At 38.6% G+C, this 19,224-nt stretch overlaps 1 long non-coding RNA gene across 2 annotated transcripts in view; it reads right to left on the bottom strand.

Moving 5' to 3' along the window:
- Positions 1-19,224, bottom strand: part of LOC128108184 (uncharacterized) — a 133,129-nt gene that overhangs the window by 58,722 nt on the left and 55,183 nt on the right. For both annotated transcript variants that reach the window (XR_008217359.1, XR_008217367.1), the window contains exon 4: positions 12,717-12,882. This is a non-coding gene — a long non-coding RNA (uncharacterized LOC128108184). The remainder of the gene's footprint in view (positions 1-12,716; positions 12,883-19,224) is intronic.

Below are 19,224 nucleotides of genomic sequence, written 5' to 3'. Positions count from 1 at the left end.
ATTTCAATGACAAAGTGGTGGAGAAAGATGAGGGTGGCTACAGACTACAGTCACCTATCCTCGAAAGTTCTATGTTTCTATATCAAAACCATTAAAACTCTATCAGGTTTTTTCCTCCTTAAGATAAGGTAATCTTGATTTTTACCAAGCAGGGACATTTTCAAACCCTCCATCTACTGTAATGATGATATCTTGTTTTCTTCAGATTCTTCTAAAATCAAGGAATAAGCAAATGCAAAACTGCACATAATTAATTTAGATGATCGGGAATTCTGGAAAACAGAATCACCCAAGAACATCAACATAAATAAGAAAGTAAAATTACCCACTAGATCTGGTTCCCTTGTGCCCCTTTGTAACCCTTCCCCTCTTGCTAGCCACCCTGTTCTCCACTTGATACAATTACTCATCTCTCTGCCATTAAGAAGTTCTTTGCATTTTCTAGAAATGTATGTAAACACCATTACATTCAGTGTATTCTCATAAGGGTCCCTCACTTTATTTATGATAGTAACTTTTTCCAATTCTGAGCAGTACCCATTGAGATACATTGTGATTTGTTTGTCCATTAAGTTGCAGCTGGGCGTTTGGATTTTTGTAGGTATTGACTATAACTAATAACATTATAACTATAACAGTCACGTACACATGGCTTTTTTTGTCACTTTAAATGGGACAGCTGAATCACACGGTAAGTGAATGTTTTACATTCTAAGAAATTGCCAAATTGTCTTCTAAAATATTTCTACCATTTCACATTCCTTCCTAAATGTCTAAGAGTCCCAAATCCCTGCATCCTCAACCTCAACTTAATAGTCAGCCTTCTACATATCAGCCATTCAAATAGTGTGTAGTTTTTATTTACATTTCCCTAGTGACTAATGATGGTAAACACTACTCATGCACTTATCTATACAATATGAGTATCTTCTTTAGTGAAAGGTCTGTTGAGATCCTTTGCCCATGTTTTATTCTTGCTGGTTTCTCATTATTGAAAATGTCATCAGTTTCCAGGAGTGGTTGAAACAAACTCAATCAGATTTTACAGAATTAATGGTACATGAATAAATAAAAATTTCTACAAAATATTTTCTAAAGCCTATATTCTGTTTGAGGAGCTTGAAGAGAATTTAATTACTTGTGACTGCTGCTGCAAGGTTAGTGAATGAAGTAATCCTGTATACTATATGGTACCCAAAAAAATCCCCTTGGTTACTCCTCAGAAAAATTACCCAATTTTAATCCATACATCACATTTCAAATGTTCTAATTGCACACTAGTCCTACCAATTCTATTTTATAAAACAGTAATTTCTCCTATAGAAAACGCAGGCTCGCCGGGCGGTGGTGGCGCACGCCTTTAATCCCAGCACTCGGGAGGCAGAGACAGGCGGATCTCTGTGAGTTCGAGGCCAGCCTGGGCTACCAAGTGAGTTCCAGGAAAGGTGCAAAGCTACACAAAGAAACCCTGTCTCTAAAAACCAAAAAAAAAAAAAAAAAAAAAAACCGAAAAAGAAAAAAGAAAACCCAGGCTCATATTTAAATGTAAATAAAGTTAAAAGCCGTGTCACATTGTTTGTGCAAATGGTGGCAGATAAAAACGAGACATGCAAACACGACCAGGAATTCCCAGTTGGGATATGTTAATGGCAGCTAAATTGGAGGGCAGTTCAAGGCATTGCTCTGAGAGGAAACAGGCCTAGTTCTGTTGTGTGGCACCACCAGGTCGTCGCTTAATTGTTACAGTTGATGTGGGTTTCCTTTTAGATGCCTGGAAAATGACTTTGCTGACCACATCCACATTCTGAAATACTTTTTGAGAACTTGTAACCAAACTGCAGGAACTGACTCATTTTGCAGTGCCCAGCCACCACACAATTGTTTCGAAGAGACTCAAGTCAAAGGCAGAAACACCAAGGTTTCAGGACACAGGCAGAAAGTTGTCTGGATTTACATGAGAAGAGGGGGAAATCCCAGGGCACAGAGAATAAGGATAGAGTCCATGAGATTGGGTCTTGGAAGAACACAATCTTTACAGACAAAACGTGCTGTTGTCCTCAAGGCAAGAAATCATCTTTCTGTTTCTAGAATGTAGATTCAGTGGAGAGATGTCCATAGGACGATTTCATACAAAATGATGCCTTAAAAGGCCATTCTTGAATTCCTCATCCTACCCATCTCCTCAGCAAAGTGATGCTCAGTCATAAGCACTTCCTTCATAGGATGTAAGCAGGAATGGACAGCATGTCTGGGACACCAGGAAGAATGAAGGGCTGACACCTGGGCTTGGAACCAGAGATTTATCCCCTGGGACTCCCCTACCTCCTCCCCTGTCCATTTCTCCATCTTCCTCTTGGCTCCATATGCAGTTCATTAAAGGGGATAGGTGTGTTCATAATGTCCCAAGGCTCTATCGGTTTTCACACTGAGTTCTTGAGTCAGGGTCAGGGAAGCAGCAAATGTAGCCCTTCTCCCTGACACCATACAACTGTTCCCAAAATATTCATTTCTCCTTCCACACAAGTGAAACAGATTAGTCAGTTTCAGCCAGAGGCAATGATAATATCCAGCCCAGTTGAACCAAACTATAAACAAACAAGTAATTCTTTTATGCAGCTGGGCCGCTTGCTAAAAAGAATAAAAGGGTTAACAGGAATGCATCACTAATTAGTCAAGCCATATGATAAGATGTTTGAATAAGGGCTCAGGTATTATGAAATAAAATCCACTTAAGTAAGATCTAGGAGTAGTTATCAAGCCCCATCTGTTGTCAAGCCTGGTCTAGTAGAGTTGTCTACGTAATGGTATGTATATCCTTTATGTCTGTTCTCACGTTTGCCATGCAAACTCCCAGATGACACCAACTGCACATCCTTTATGCACAAATCAAGACTTTAAGTATCAGATTACAAAAAGAACAGCAGGGAGAATGTATGGCGGTCATCTACCTTTCAGGAATGGCAAGTACTTGTTTTCAATACAATTTTACTTTTAAAAGGTGTATAAATTCCAGCCCTTGCCAGCTGACCCAACTGCTTTCATTTTCCTAGGTTCCCTTTTCATCGAGTTGTAAAAGCAGTAGGATTTAATCATTTTCTAACCTGTGCCAAACAAAATTTTCTTATAGATTAATGAAGAATTTAACTAATTGACTGAATATAAAATAGAATTGGTAAAAAACCTAAGCTGCTTCAAATTCCAAACAAAATGCACAAAGACATGCCCATGGGAAGAGAGTTATAGGTAAACATAAATTAATGGAAACACCATTATTAAATAGTCAAGCCCCCACTTCTCTGAATGCATGGGATAGGAGGAACTATCCACCTTGAGCTCCTTCATCTTTCTATACTAGGAGCTTTATAATAAACATCATAATTAGAATCACAAAAGAAGCACTTTATCAAATGAAGCCATCTACAATTTATACCCACTTTGGTTTTATGAGATGCAAAGGGGTTCATCTCTCCAGGTTCTCTATGGATATCATACCCCCTCCTCTAGTTAGTTAGTACCTCATACCTCCAGCAGCATCTTAACTATGGAGAACAGATTACTAAATGGTCCATCTTGATGGGTCTATTGGAGTTCTTATTTTTTCTTACTAAAATTTTTTCCTCTAGCTCCCATCATGGCTGTCCCTGATCTCTGTATGGGTTTCTCTGCACAAATGTCACTACATCAAAGAGGCATTCCAATCAGCTCTAGATAAGCAGCGGCATTCTAAGCCTGCAATACTCCCTATCTGTCTGGGTTGATTCTGTTTTCTGCTATAACATTTAATACCACCTGCCACATATTTCTTTCTTTCCATCTACCATGTGAGTGAGGGCTTTATTCACCGCTGCATTCTTACACTCAGAACACTAAAACAAACCTTTCTCTGTGTGGTATCTTTGCCTGTTAATTCTCCTACATACTTATCAAGTCCAGTTGGCACTCATGACAACTTTTATTAACACCTTACCAAAAAATCCAAACTTTAAGGATCAGGAGTACAGGACTGAAGGAATGATCCATTTGCCTACAGTTAAGAGAAACTGTGCAGAGAAGAAAGAATAGCTGCTCTATAACCTCCCTGCCATCATGGGGTAGAAAACCCAAGAGGGGTTATTAGCGTGTGAATGACAAACAGAACCTGGGCAAGTAAGAAACCCTGTGTTGACCAATTTGTTTGATTGACCAATTAACTTTGATCTACATTACCTTTGCCTCCCAATTGGACCATGTGTTTACTAGCAATGCAAACTTCAAAATTCACATTGAAATACATATTATCTTCAATGTCTTTGTGGCTAAAAGACACAGGTCATTCTGTTCCCTTGAGAAGAATGTGAATGGTTATTTTTAAAAGACCTGTGGGCAGTGAAATCCAGGTTGAACTTACTAATTAATTACAAGTGTTCAAGAGAAGTAGCCTGCTTCCAGAATGGTAGCAAGTAATACTTTCTCAGGAGTGTTAGTAGTGTTATATGTCCCTCTCCCCACAAAGAGGAAAGTATCCCTCCTTACTTTTCACAGCTTTACTTAGAGATTAAAAAACAAGCAAATAACCACCATCACCACAACAAAACAAACAACCAAACAAAAACCCTCAAATTTAACTGAGGTCAGAATCAGAGTTCAAGTCTATTTTAAATTATTTTCCAAGATATCTTTGGGGAGGCTTTTGTAAACATTTATTGTTCTTTATAGAAATGGTTTGAAAGTGTAGGTTCTGAGATTATATTTACAGTTTGGCCTTGAACAAAGGAAGTCAATCAGCCCCTGCAGCCATTTTTCTTCACAGTTTTGCCTCCTAAGCCTTTTCGTCTCAGTTTAAGCAAGGACACTGGTTGAGAGAAGATGCTCAAAGACTTGGTGTCAGTCTGTGAGAGGTATATAACCTCCAAACAACAAGTATCAAACAAAAGGCCTTTACTGAGGGAGAATGGCCAAAGGAAGTTTACAGCTTATAGCTACTCCTCTCTCCAGTCACATTCCATGGACTCTCATCCTGTCCTTTTTTCCCCTCTGTCTGCAGGAAGAGGTTGAATGAGGGTAAATAAGGATGAATGGATGAGCAGGAAAAAGTGATGGAATGATGGCAAGTCCCATTAGCATATGCTCCCAGGGGCAGGCCCAGTTCAAGACCAATAAGCATTTTTAGAGATTTCTGAGTACTTTAAACTCATGGACTTGGGTGGGTTGCCCTCATCTACCTTCTAAATCAAATTCTCAGCATTTACAGCAAGAGGCAACTATGAACTTTCAAGCTGCATTCCCATAATCTGAATGAACCTTAAGTACTGGTGCAAACAGGCAGTTTTGTTTTTAAAATGCGCATCAGTGGCTGCTTCTAAGCTCTATTCTATAGAGAAAGACTTCAGAACTAGATGGAGATAAAGGTAAAATATATTTATGAATATAGATTCTCATTCACTTTACCTTTCCATCCCGAGGATTCAAGTGCTCACATACATCTCCCATCTACCCCCAACTTCAAATCAAAACTTGAGAGGAAAAAAACAGGGGAAGTTAGATGAGTAAATTTATTAGTGATTTAGATCAACTGAAAACAAGGAATTCCCCCTCCTGGACTTCAGTGGCCTAAAAAAACTCATAAAACACCAGTGACTAAGACTGTTCCTACTGATTTGTGAAATAAGAAGTAGCAAAAGTCAACTGTGGATTTCAATATTGAGAGGCCCAGGTCTGAAATATGTGATACTTTCTAGAACAGAATTGAAAAGATCACTGCTGAAACTTTCAGCTTCAGTCAACTTTACTCTGCCTTTGGACCCAAAGTGCTTCCCATCTGTGCTGGAAACAGCCTAGTGGCCGGAAATAAGTTCATTTGTTTCGCTGTGCTTTAGCCTCCTCACTTATGAAGTAGACATGACAGTGGCATCAACAGCTTGCTACGAAGATCACTCATTACTGCCAGTTGAGTACCTGCAGGAGCAGCTTCTCAAAACACACTAAGTGCACAACAAATGGCAGCTAACAAATTGTTGCCTTTTAGTTGATCTGCAGTGCCCAAAGTCACATATGTTAGCATAAACCCACAGGCTAGGGCTAAACTGATAGGCTTTGGGAAATACAAGTTAGTGAAGCACCATTATTCCAGGTTCCCTAACATATGTATTTCTATGTATGAGCAAGTGTAAACACCAGAACTCTCTTCAGGTTCTGTGGTTTAGAGAAACAGATGGAGTCACTCAGCTACCTGGGGCAAAGTACACTTCAAGCACAAGCACATTTGATCCTCAAGCTTGGGCCTCTTATATAATAAACAGTTCAGATTTGGAGATTATTTTGTATGCAGGTAATGAGAACTGTGAAAGCAAAGCATTGTTGGGCATAAATAAATTCAACCCATTTTTCTTAGTTAAGAACTAAATTAAGGTCCTTATGTGTGGGGGGAAGGATGTCAATAGATTCTCTTTTAAAAAAATATTTTGTCCATTTTAAAAAAGAATAAAGACAGAAAAACTATAGTAACACCAATAATAAAGCCCCCAAACAGGAGAGCCAGGTGCTTCAGGAAATTTTTTATTTCATGGCAAGAAGGAGACGTCCTTTAAAATGAAATCATAGCCTGACCTTCATTACAGAAGATTCCACCCTATAGCTTACACAATTTGGTTTTTCGAGACAGGGTTTCGCTATAAAAAGCCCTAGCTGTCCTAGAACTAGCTCTGTAGCCCAGGCTGGCCTTGAACTCAGATTTACCTGCCTCTGCCTCCCAAGTGTGGGATTAAAGGCATGTACTACCGTCCAATCCCCGAAAGGTTCAATATATATATATATGTGTGTGTGTGTGTGTGTGTGTGTGTGTGTGTGTGTGTGTGTGTGTGTGTGTTTTGTTTTGCTTTGTTTTTTGAGACAGGGTTTCTCTGTGTAGCCCTGGCTATCATAGAACTTACTCTACAGACCAGGCTGGCCTTGAACTCATAGAAAGCCTCCTGCCTCTGCCGCCCAAGTGTGCACCACCACCGCTCAGTTTACATTAACAAAGTTAATGTACAAAGTTATCACCACACTTACATTAATATTTTTAATGTTATTACAAACAAAATAGATGCTAATTACTGTAGCTAAGAAAAGCAACTGTTTCAGTTGCTATACTGATTTACAAAAGTCATCAAACCCAACTTCTATATGCATCAAATCTGTTCCTTTAGAAAAATGAAAGGAAATGAGCTACAATGATGTATTTACAAAACAACATAATTTACAGCTAATAGCACTGTGGTATGCTTTATGTCTTAGATTAGCTTAAACACTATAGGGTGAAAAAATTAGGATAAATAGAGTAGTGATAGATAAGTTATAGCATAGACTCCTAAGAACATTAATCAGAAGATGTTAACATTAAATCACTTACATTATCAATATATAGTACATACAGCAAAGAAACAAGAGCAGTTTAGTAGGTAAGTGTTAAGATATTTTAACTGCCAGGCGAATCTCCGTGAGTTCGAGGCCAGCCTGGTCTACAAAGCAAGTTCCAGGAAAGGCGCAAAGCTACACAGAGAAACCCTGTCTCAAAAAAACAAAAAACAAACAAACAAAAAGGATATTTTAACTGAAATACACGTTCAAATTCTGCTGCCCATCTCTATAAGTTCAAAGTAATTAATAAAATGATTTTCTTCTTAATCCTTACTCTTCCCTGATATCAAGAAAATAAATGGCCAATTGTCTCATTTCCAAATTATAAAATATATACCCAGTACTATTCCATTCAAAACTGGTTCAGTTTCCCCTTCTGAATAAAAACCTGTTCTCCACATTTTAACCATTCGAACTCTAAACAGTTTGTTTAGTAGAAATAAGTATTTATAACTATTACTGTAAAATTGTAAGTAACAGTAAAAAAAAAATAGTTGTTGCCAGGCAGTGGTGGTGGATTAAACCCAGCACTCAGGAGGCAGAGACAGGGAGATCTCTGTGAGTTCAAAGAGAGCCTAGTCTACAGAGCAAGAGGACAGCCAAGGGATACACAAAAAAGGTTTTTCTAGAAAAACAAAAATACAAAAAGAATAAGAAGAAAAAAATTCAGCAAAATACTTTTTTTTTCTTATCAATAGCTGTTTGAAATGAACATAAAGGAAGCTGAAGACAGAAATCAAAATATATATCTAGAAATCTTTACGCCTGTTCAAAGCTAACAATACCAGGAGTGGTTGACTAAAATGTCAAGCAAGGACATGAAATATACAACATGCCAAAAGGAAGTAAGTGCTAAAAAGAAAAACTAAGTGGGGACAGAGGGACAGGGAAGTAAAACAGAGGGCTGGAAAGTTTTCTTTTTTTTTTTTAATCACTAGAAACACATAGGGAAAAGAGAAACAACATAGACATGCTTTTGAGAAGCACTGTTAAAAGTATCCTTTTCTGGATTGTCATGCAGTTCAATTTCCTGGGGCTGCCTGATTTCCTGAAGACACTTACTGTGCCCAGCATGACTTTTATGCAGAAGAGTCACCCACTCAGGGGTGACCCTTTCTCCCTTCACAACCTAGACCTCCTTCTGGGTTTAAAAAAAAAAAGTCCAAGAAAATAGCTATAAGAGGACTTTTTCAAACTGAATAAGTAAATTGGTTTGGGGTTAAGAAAAATGTAATTTCTTTTAGTATTTCCCAATTTAAAAAGTCAGGTTGATTCACTAATAGAGAGGTTAAGGCCCTGGAACTCCCATAGTCCCACCACCCACCGGTTAACAAACATTCCACACAGGACCCTGGTAATGATCATAGTGGTGATATCACCACCTTCTGATGACACTAGGCATAGGGTAACCAGGAATGAGGGAACCACGTGACACACCCCTCTGACTCAGCCAAGTTTCAGTACTTGCAAAACCTGACTCCATTATTTCCCTCTATGTCACATTCCTGACTCCATTATTTCCCTCTGTGTCACATTCCTGACTCCATTATTTCCCTCTATGTCACATTGGGCAATTTGCTTCACCTCTCTGTTGTAGTTTTCTCTGCATAAAAATGGAATAACAATCATATTGGCTTTTCAGCTAATACATGTAAAACATTTAATACTAAAATATATCTCCTGGGTAACAATCAGGAACTGGTAGGCATTGTGCTAGATGCCAGGGATATATTTAGAAAAGTATTTAGTAAAGCATTAGTCCAATAAATGTTTATTCAAGAGTCAGAAACCCTTATCTGGCAGGAGACATTCAGATTATTATAAATCTTATAAAGAGGGTGATTACTTTATATACACACATATGTATGTAACTACAGGGGAGGTCTGGTACTCTATTTTAGAATCAAGTATGGTGAATATTTCTGTGATAAAACATACAGACTTAGTGAGCTAAATAAAGACTACAAGTGGCCTCATGTAAGCTCAGGTCAGGACTTGCTGTCAGTTTATGACAAAAACTTTTCCCCATTTGTTAGACCTGTTTGGATTGAGAAGAAATGGTAGCTTTATATTTATTAAGTAAGGGACAAACCTCACTGAAATCTTATCCTCACTAATTCTTAATGTGCTAGTGACAAAATAAATTGCCAAAGCCATTGAGTAATAGAAAATGCCTTCAGGCATGGAAAATGCACAAGTTCATAATTAATCTATGGTACATATTAGTCTAAACACTCTCTTGCTCTGATACAGTGTTTCCTAGATTATCAGCCTGCCAATTCATTCCCATAAACAGGTCTCAAAAACTCTTCTTAAAGAATGTTAAAAGTAATTTTTGAATATAAGATAAATTGTTTAAGGTTCATGACTATTTAATAATGCAATCCTGTCTATTCCATAAGGAAAAAGAAGACATACTCTAGTAAATGGCAAATGAACAGTTGGTTGAAAAGCATGTGTCTTGCAAGAACACAGAAGCATCTGTAGTCAGCCTAGAGGAGAGGAATAAAGGCTATGCCAAAGTGGTTGGCCACCCTGCTGTTACTAAAGATTTCTCTTCACATTGCATTTGAATATTTGCAGCTCTTGCAGAGCCTACAATAATTGGTTAAAGATGTTCTTACTGCTGGTCATCACTGGAGAAAGATGTGCACAACCTTACGGAAGCTGACCTCTTATTACTCCATATGTCGGTACTAAGTATTGCTTTCTTCAAGACCTATGCTTACCACTCCCATGGTCAGCCCATACACAAAAGCTAGTCAAGAAGACAAGAAAGGAATACAGTGTTTCCTATTTAGGGTGTTTCATGGTTTTTTTTCCCCCCTTCTTATTATGCCCCTGCTCAATGAGACTGTAGCAGAAGGTTTGAATGACATTTATGAACTGAGATTTTAAAGCTACATGACAATACCCAGCTACTCTTATCTGAGCTCTAACAAACACAGTCATTTCATTGGTTATTGAAAAACCCCTTGAAATTAAGTTTACACTCCACCACACACACACACACACACACACACACACACACACACACACACACACACACACACACACACACAGAGAGAGAGAGAGAGAGAGAGAGAGAGAGAGAGAGAGAGAGAGAGAGAGAGAGAGAGAGAAAGAAATTACCTCAATAAAACTCAATCAGACAAAGGTATATAGTATACTTCTCCAATACTCCTGGAGAGAGGTTATGACTCTCAAATGGCTTCCTTTCACTTTGCTGTTTTTACAAACCCACATATATATGTCATTAATGTACTTTTACCAAATATGCCCAAATATCAATACTTTCAATAACTCCAAGAGGGATTTCAGAGTGATGCTTTTAGATGGATATTTAAAAATAATACATTGAGGATAAAGAATGACAAAGTAAAATAAAAATGAAGCTTTTGGGGCTGGAGAGATGGCTCAGAGGTTAAGAGCACTGGCTGCTCCTCCAGAGGTCCTGAGTTCAATTCCCAGCACCCACATGGTGGCTCACAGCCATCTGTAATGAGATCTGGTGCCCTCTTCTGGCCTGCAGGGATACGTGCAGACAGAACACTGTATACATAATAAATAAATTTTAAAAAAAATAAAAAATAAAATAAAAAAATAAAAAAAATGAAGCTTTTGGAAAATTATTCTGGGACATACTTTGTAACATTTACTATTCCAGTTAACATTAAATCCCATTTTTACCACTCAAGACAATGGCTTCTAAATGCCTGAAGATCATCAGGGTTTTATACAGTCTTTTTCCTATCCAGCATGTATTTAGCCCAATATTAAATCACCATTAAATCAAGTAATTACATGAAATAGAAGTGAAAATAAATATTACTCTCTGAAAACACTAGCAGTATTGCCTGGAAATGCTTTCATGCCACCATTTCTCTGTCTTTCTCTCAAACCTATAAATTCATACATGTCAGGAGGGCATACTTTTATTAAGTCAAATGACTTGTGACATTCACACAAACTTGCATTTCACAGCCATGCTTGTCTTTCAGTTTAAACGGAAGTCTTTATTAGCCTGAGAAAAATTTTCACTATGTAAACTGAGGGGGCAATTTACAGATTCTACTGCACTCATTCTCCTCCTCCCCATCTGCACCCCACTCAATTAACAGAGAACCCGTAGTTTTGCTATCCTGTTATAGCTTTCTTGTTTTAAGTTGAGAATTTTATGATTTCAAAAGCAGCAGAATGGGAACCAGAAGTCAGGAATGTTCGTCCAACTTTTAATTTAGTTGGAGATACTTAAAGCAAATAAACAATATTATACCCTTTATAGGGTATAATAAAGCACAATTCTGTTCACAGGGCATAATTGCATGTTTACATTCATAAATGAAGATTGCTCAGAATACCTATATAATTACTGACACTTAAAATATTTTCCCTATAATTCTATGTAAGTATATATCACATGATTATTTCAACTGACCAATGAGAAACTGGCAAAAATCAAGCAGCCACCCACTAATCTTTGCTTGTTGTGCTCAACCTTTCTCCACACAAATCTTTATTAAGCAAAGTCAAGTAATCAAACATTCACATTTAATATAAAACTGTGCTATCTCACTGTCCTTAGGAACACAGATATTCAAAGCTTTATTGTCTTTCTCTGGAAACCTTAAGCATAGCAGCAGCTCAGATTCAAAAATCAGAAAACTGAATTTCAGGTTTCAGAAAAAGGAAGCCAGACACAAAGGCACTATGCCACTAAGAGTTGCTTATTACCATCTTGAAAATGTTATGGACTATATGGAAATAGGCACTCTTTTGCTTTATTAAGGTAATCAAACAGTATAATCTCAAAATCATGACATGAATGCAAAACAAAAACTATGACCATCATAATCTGAAATTCACAATCAGAAGTTTTGGGTGCATTGCTTCAACTTTCATTTTGAAAAAAAATCTAGATCAAGTACTCGGCCCAACGGGGAGGCAAAGGAGCCGACTAATTCTGAAAGTATGTCTTCAAATTTCAACTTGCTAGTCAGACTGAAATGCAAATCGCTATCCATGGAAAGTTAATGTAGCAACTCAATCAAACAACCCATTTTGATTTTATGCTTTCCTCCACGGAAAAGGAAACCACGTTCAAAAAGTAAGACCTAGTTATATTACATATGTTTGGCTGAACTGGTAACACTCAGCCCATTTTATTAATTACCTGGTTCTTTCTCAGCCTTTCGCTATACTGTGGAGCTGGCTGCTTTTAAAATTCCTACCTTGTTATGTTTTCTGTTCTACACACTTGTTAGGGGTCTGTGAACAATTTAGCAATTCTCCCACACACCATATGATATCTATTAGGGACAGTGCCACTTTTCACTTACCGATTCTGGAAAACGCACTGTTTCCTGGTGATAGAACACTGCAGCTTCCGTTTGCTAAAACTCCTTCTTCTCAGCTTGGTAAATCTGATTATAAAACGGCTTTGTTCTGATCACCCGAGGCACTGTTCCTACAAAAGTTTTCTAACGACTTATCTACGTTTCATTCCTGTGACAAAATGAATCAGACAAAGGGGAAAGAGGGGACAGGGAATAAGTCCACACAAGTTCTTGGCATACATTTTCAGCTACATTTTTCTCAGTTTAATCAGTAAGCTACATTAAAGTGACAGTTACCAGTTCAGGAAGCCAGAGTTTGATCAAATCAGCCACAAGTAATCTGAGTGTCTTCCACTGGTGTGCAGACCCCAGGGCAGCAATTACTTGCTCATCTATCACAGGAGGAATCACTGGACTGATCCCACCCCTACACTGCCCCTGTTGAGCAGAAGCCAGCGGCAGAGTAGAGAGTGGACAGTCGCCTGACCCGGGACTTCTTATAGCGACCCACCAATTAGCTGCTGACCAATCGCAACGAACACCTAGTACCTAAATCACATGACAGGGCAGTCCCTAAGACTGAAGGATTTCTGAATTACTGGGGTTATACAAAGGACACTCATTCAGGAAAGTGTGTGTGTGTGTGTGTGTGTGTGTGTGTGTGTGTGTGTGTGTGTGTGTGTGTGTGTGTGTGTGTAGGGGGTGGGGGGTGGGGGTGGGGGTGGGGGCAATAAGCCGAAACAGAAAACGCCCTGGCTGTGACAACTCAAGCTTTAAAACAACTAACACCCTAGTCTCACACAGACGGAGAAGCCGAGAGCCAGCCAGGATAGAAATCAGAAGAATGTCTGGCATGTATTAAAAAATAATCCCAAAACAGCGGCTGAGCTTAACAACTTAATTCAGCTACAAACATACTTCTCATCCCGCTTCTGCCAGTCTCCCTGACAATTTTACATTTAAAACTTCATTCTGCACAGTTCCATAGAGCCTTGTAGAGCCACTTGAAGGGAAATGAGAGAGGTGTATAATCCTCTTTCCTCCCTCAAAGTGCCTAAGAGAAGATTCCCTATATCAAACATAACTTTTTTAAAACAGTTGTAAAACTTAAGCAAATTTAAACATCATCAGGACAAATCTTTATGCTAACTACAAATCATATCCCTCTTCCTTGTTCATTTTTTACTGTCCATTTCAAGCACACTCTTATTAAGTAAACAAGCCCATTTCATGAAGTAGCTGCCAATTCATTTTTAACACCCCAATTTCTCTTAAATACCACTTATGCCTCAGGAAGAAATTTAGCACAAACACACCTACCATTTCTCCATTCTCTGAAAATGGTACTTACAAGTTAAGTGTTCCATGTTTGGATCTGTCCACTTCTTCTCCCCCTCCCCGACATTTAAAGTCAAAACGTGGTCTCAGCTTCATTTTTCCAAACAAGAAGCCCTATTTTGCTCAAGCAAAGCTGCAATAGCTATTTCTCTGAGGCGAGCCCAGAGCACTGTGCTGCTTGCCATTCCCAATTTATGGAAGGAAGCATATGTCAAACAAAGCAGGTGGTGACTCACACTGCCTCCCCCGGCCACATTCTCCCCAGAATGGGAGGGTAGTGTAAGTGCAGCCATTTGGATATGAGTCAGTTTTATTAGACTGCTGGTTGTAGTTGATCTGACAAGCTCACATTTGTTTCTTTTCTAACTTGTACATTTAAGGATCAGAATACATGTTCTAGTAGTTTCAAAGCATTCAATCGTGTAAACAAGAAAACTCCAAGAGTATTTTTTAAGCCTAAGCAAAGCCCTGGCCCCACTCCCTAATATGTTATGTTACAGAACCATATGTTGGAAATTTTAGAACTAAGGCCACTGAATAATGAAATTCACACAACAGTGGGGAAATCAGCAGTCTGCCTCATGTCTTTACAACCGGGGGAACCCAGTTGAAATCTCGTGATGGGGCCCATGTGGCAGGTTCTTCCGGAAGTGGTCAGGGAGATGAGAGACATATGAGGCTTTCACTTTTGTATATACTGCAATTTGCACTCTTGAGCCACTTAGATAGAAACACAAATATGACAATGACCCTCCCCCACCCCGACAGTCTTTTAATATCAACTTGTTTAAAAGCTGAAGACAAAAACTTGAAAGTCACCAAATGGTCTCTGGGAAAAATCCCAAATAAAATGCTTAAAAGTCTCCTTTGCAGTAAAAGTTTCAGTAATAAGCATGACGGGAGTGGCATTACATGAAGTCAATTGTTCCCAGGTATTACGCAGATAGGAAAAAAATGGAATAATGAGTGCAATTTCCCACACACAAAAAATCTGCAAGGCTCAGGCAAGCAGTTGAACTACAGTTATCTCTATTCGGCATACTTCCTTTAACCTTGAGCAAAGTCAGCAAGTGCTTTGACCAAGGTTTACCATTTACTGTTGATTAAACCTTGATGGGTAACTAGCTATGTTACATAGGACATACCTTCTATATTTACAACGTAAGGCAATATTCAAATGCCAATTCTCCAATTCATAGATGAAGACACAGAAAAGATAAAAATAATATAAAAGTTAATTCATTCACTTTATTAAAAATTCTCCATAAGATTTTACTGGAATAAATACCACTCTAAATTTTCATAAAGATCAGGTTTTAGAAATTAAATTTACACAGACTACTTCAAGTAGGTTTTCAAATTATATTTCTCAACTAGTTATTAAAATTTGTTCATATTTCAACAGAGATGTATTAATCTAGCCACTGACATTTTCTGAGTAAAGCTTTATTGGCTTAAAGACAGCTACCTTCCTCTAGTACACAGAGAACATCAAGTCTATAATTACACGGTTTTCAATGAGAATAAACAGAACATTAATAAAATCAAACAATCAAAACTCTGGCATCTGAAGAGACCTTTAACATCTTTGAAAAGTCTAGAGAACAGCTAGTGTTTCGATCCTGGTTTCTCTATTCCTAGCTGTGCACCTGAACTGAAAAGGGCTGGAAACAGTGTTTGAGTCACACACAGCATAGTTAGTCTATCATTAAAACTACTTTAGCATCGATGACAAACACTGGACCAAGCCATCATTTCTGCAGAGTGTTGCAGTATCTGTTTGGGCTTTTCCCACCACATTTTCTGGGGTCCCCTACAGTCAATGAAGAAAGGAGCTAGGACCAGATGGAACCAGTCAGAGAAGGGCATTCAGAAACTCCCATCATAGCCAAGCACATGCAGGAGGCTGGAAGATTATAGGGCTGTGGCAGGAGGATAAGGAGTTCAAGACCAGCCTAGGTGAAACCCTGCCACAAAACAAAACAAAAAACAGAACTCTCATTCTAGTTGACCCCGATAGGTCAAGATACTAGGACTGTCACCAGCCAGGAAAGAATGATTGGAGGAACATTATAGCCCTGAGTCCCTAATAAGAGGCATTAAGAAGAGTACAGACCCAGAAAAAAGTACTCCTTTGCTTTTTTTTCCCCCTTCATAAGGCCATAACATAAAACCCCATTACATTTACCCTAAGGGAAACCCAGGCAGTTGGGTGGAGAACCTCAGTATACATTCTCTGTGAGATTATCTTTCATTAAGAAATTTTACTTCTCCTGAGTACAAGTAGCTCTGGTTCCATCTGAAAGCTTTATGAAGCAGTTCAATCATTCCACAGGCCCTCAGGTAACAAAAGCTGATAGTATCCAGTCTGCATATGACATAGTTGAAGAATGATAAAAAGGACAGCAAGAAGACATCTCTGAGGTGCAAGCACACTTTATAAATATGTACATACCCTGCTCGGATGAAGGACAAGCAACTGCTCCAACTTGTCTTCAACATGATGGGGGGAGAAAAAGCATAATGAAAGGGTGGTAGGGATTACGAATGAATGGCGGGGGAAGGCCCAACTCACCCCTTTGAGGGAGCTTGGGTGAGAGGAACAGATCTGCTTCAACTCTGCACTAAAAGGTTGGTTTGGTGAAACACCATGGAGTTGCCTCTCTGTCAGCAACCCAGAATACCAAGTAATCTGACTGTCGGTTCCAGCAACCTCAACTATAGGTCAAAGTTAACACAGACAGTCAAGTGAACACAGACAGTCAGAGACTCAATACTGGCTCTGGGAGGGTGCTGCCTGAAGGAATCTGAGAGAGTCACTTCCTTTCTCTTTTTTATCACCTGGAGAATGAGTGTAAACAAGGAAATACAAGGAAGAAATAGAAATCTGTTTCCATGATGCTCACCACATCACCAAGGGTGAGCAGCCACACCTCTCCCTCAGTAGTTCTCTTCCACTCCAAGGGTGGAAAGAACAGCCTCAAGCTTCCAAGTCACACTCTTCATTCGAAGGCAAATAATACCAGGCATGATGAAACATGTCTATAACTCCCTGCCTTGGGAAGCAAAGGCGGGAGGAACACAAGTTCAATACCACCCTGAGCTACATGGTGAGATCCTGTATCCAAAACAAGATCATTTGCTGTTTAGCAAAGTACTCTACTTTGAGAGCACATTATATAAAATTTCCAGTATCAGAATTATTTCATAGGAACTTGCCTCCATGGCTATGCTACGTGAATGCCTCTACAAACATGTACACAAACTACATGCAGATTTATGTAGGACTCTGGGAACATGTCTGTATGAGGACTGGACTCTGTTCCAAGTTTTCCATGTCATAAAAGGAGCTACCTGCCTTCCTGAAATGATTTCACACAGAAGCCGCATACTTCACTCAGAAAATTTTTTATTACTTGTCTCCTGCCCCACCCATTTTTAAGAACGAACTGACTCAGTTCTTTGATGACAACAACATCGTGGGTGGGAGTGAATACAGGAGTGGGCAGGGGAGGAGGAGAAGAGGAGGAGGGGAAAAGAGGAGGAGGAGAAGGGAAAGAGGAAGGAGCCAAAAGCTGAATCACAACCATGTGAGTAATCTTAGGGTTTTTTTTTTCTTCTTCCTAAGGATATAAATCAAATTAAGCTTGTTTTGCCATGGGTGAAGGAAAGAGAATATAATAATATCATGAATCAGAGCAATTATCAACTATGTGACAATCACTCAAAATTAACAACAATCACTGCTTTCTCACAGAAGATGTAAGAGCATTTGTTAATCAATACAATTTTTGCCAAAAAATCCGAGTTTGAGGATGACCCTTTTATGATTCTTTTAAAAACATTCCATTTACACATATATTTCAGAAAAAAGACTTACTTCAGAGCCCACTGTAAGATAATCTTTGGCCCTTGTAGTTTAGTGAGAAAAACACTAGAATAATACTGAGTAGAGGCCAGGTTACACACTATCTAGCCAAGACAAAATACAGAATTTATAAGAACAATTGCTCAGAAAATGAGTTTAGCCTCTCCAAAGTATCCACTAGAAATGATGAGTGCACTAGTGGGGCAAACGCCAGAAGACAGGCATCTCTGTCCTAATAGTTTGTAGTAAGAAGAAAGTTAGCGCATGAACCTTTCGAAGTGCCTTAGACAGAAATACATGAATCCTCATGAATGAATGAATTTACTAGGAATAATCAGAAAAAATGGACTAAAGTCAAATAAAAATCAAGCATTAAAAAATGCATGCGGGAATATCACATGGGGTAGGGATCAGCTCTCTCAGGCACACCTAAAATCTCAGCACCTGGACACAAAGGCAGGAGGACTGCTGAGTTCAAGGTCAGCCCATACATACACAGAGAGACTTTCCATTAGAAGAAAATGGCTATCTTAAAGAACAGTTTTAAACAACCAAATTAATATTTTCTGTTCTTGGGTAAACAGAGATATTAAGAAGTCAAGAGGGCATTTCCTCCCTTAGCAGTGTTGAGTATGGGACCCAGGTACTCAGGCATGCTAGGCAAGCACTCTACCACTTAGCTGCTTGCTGTTGTTTTTGCTAAAGCACGGAGCTAATGAGACAGTGTTTTCTACAAATCCAGTTCCTTACAGAATGATCTACAGAGCTCAAAGAGGACAGTGCTTTTATCACATTGTTAGGTTTTCCAAAGTTCATTTCTATTTATAGGATAGTAATTTTGTACTAGTACCATTAATGGGGTCTCTAATAAATTATTTCAAGACAACTTTGAATATGCCAAGGCTTTTAAGCTTCTTGGGTTCTTTGTATTCCTCAATTTGGAAATTTTAATTAGTAACGATGAGTTCTTTGTGGATGACAATTTGTACACCCAAGTTTACCTATCTGCAAATCTGCCTGAATAACAGTAACAAATCTTAACCAAGATATACTATCTATCAATGCTGGGTTTATATAAAAATGAACCACATCTGTTCTCAGACTGGATGACTTAGCTATCTATACCCTCAGCCTTCAAAGACTCTGCCAAATTACTAGGACTTATTTTTCAGTCAGCAGTCTCCAAATTCATAATCTCAAATTTCCTATGTATCAAAAACAAAATTCTCAGTGCAATTTTGCCACATCCTGTTCTGTGCCTGCTGTAAGTGGCTAAAAGAAATTTCTAATTCATATTTAAGTCTC

The sequence above is a fragment of the Peromyscus californicus genome, unplaced genomic scaffold (genome assembly GCF_007827085.1).
Source record: "Peromyscus californicus insignis strain IS unplaced genomic scaffold, ASM782708v3 Scaffold_10__1_contigs__length_136768540, whole genome shotgun sequence".
NCBI lineage: Eukaryota > Metazoa > Chordata > Mammalia > Rodentia > Cricetidae > Peromyscus > Peromyscus californicus.
Note: the sequence above shows the minus strand (reverse complement) of the source record. Positions and strands in the feature narration are given on the sequence as shown.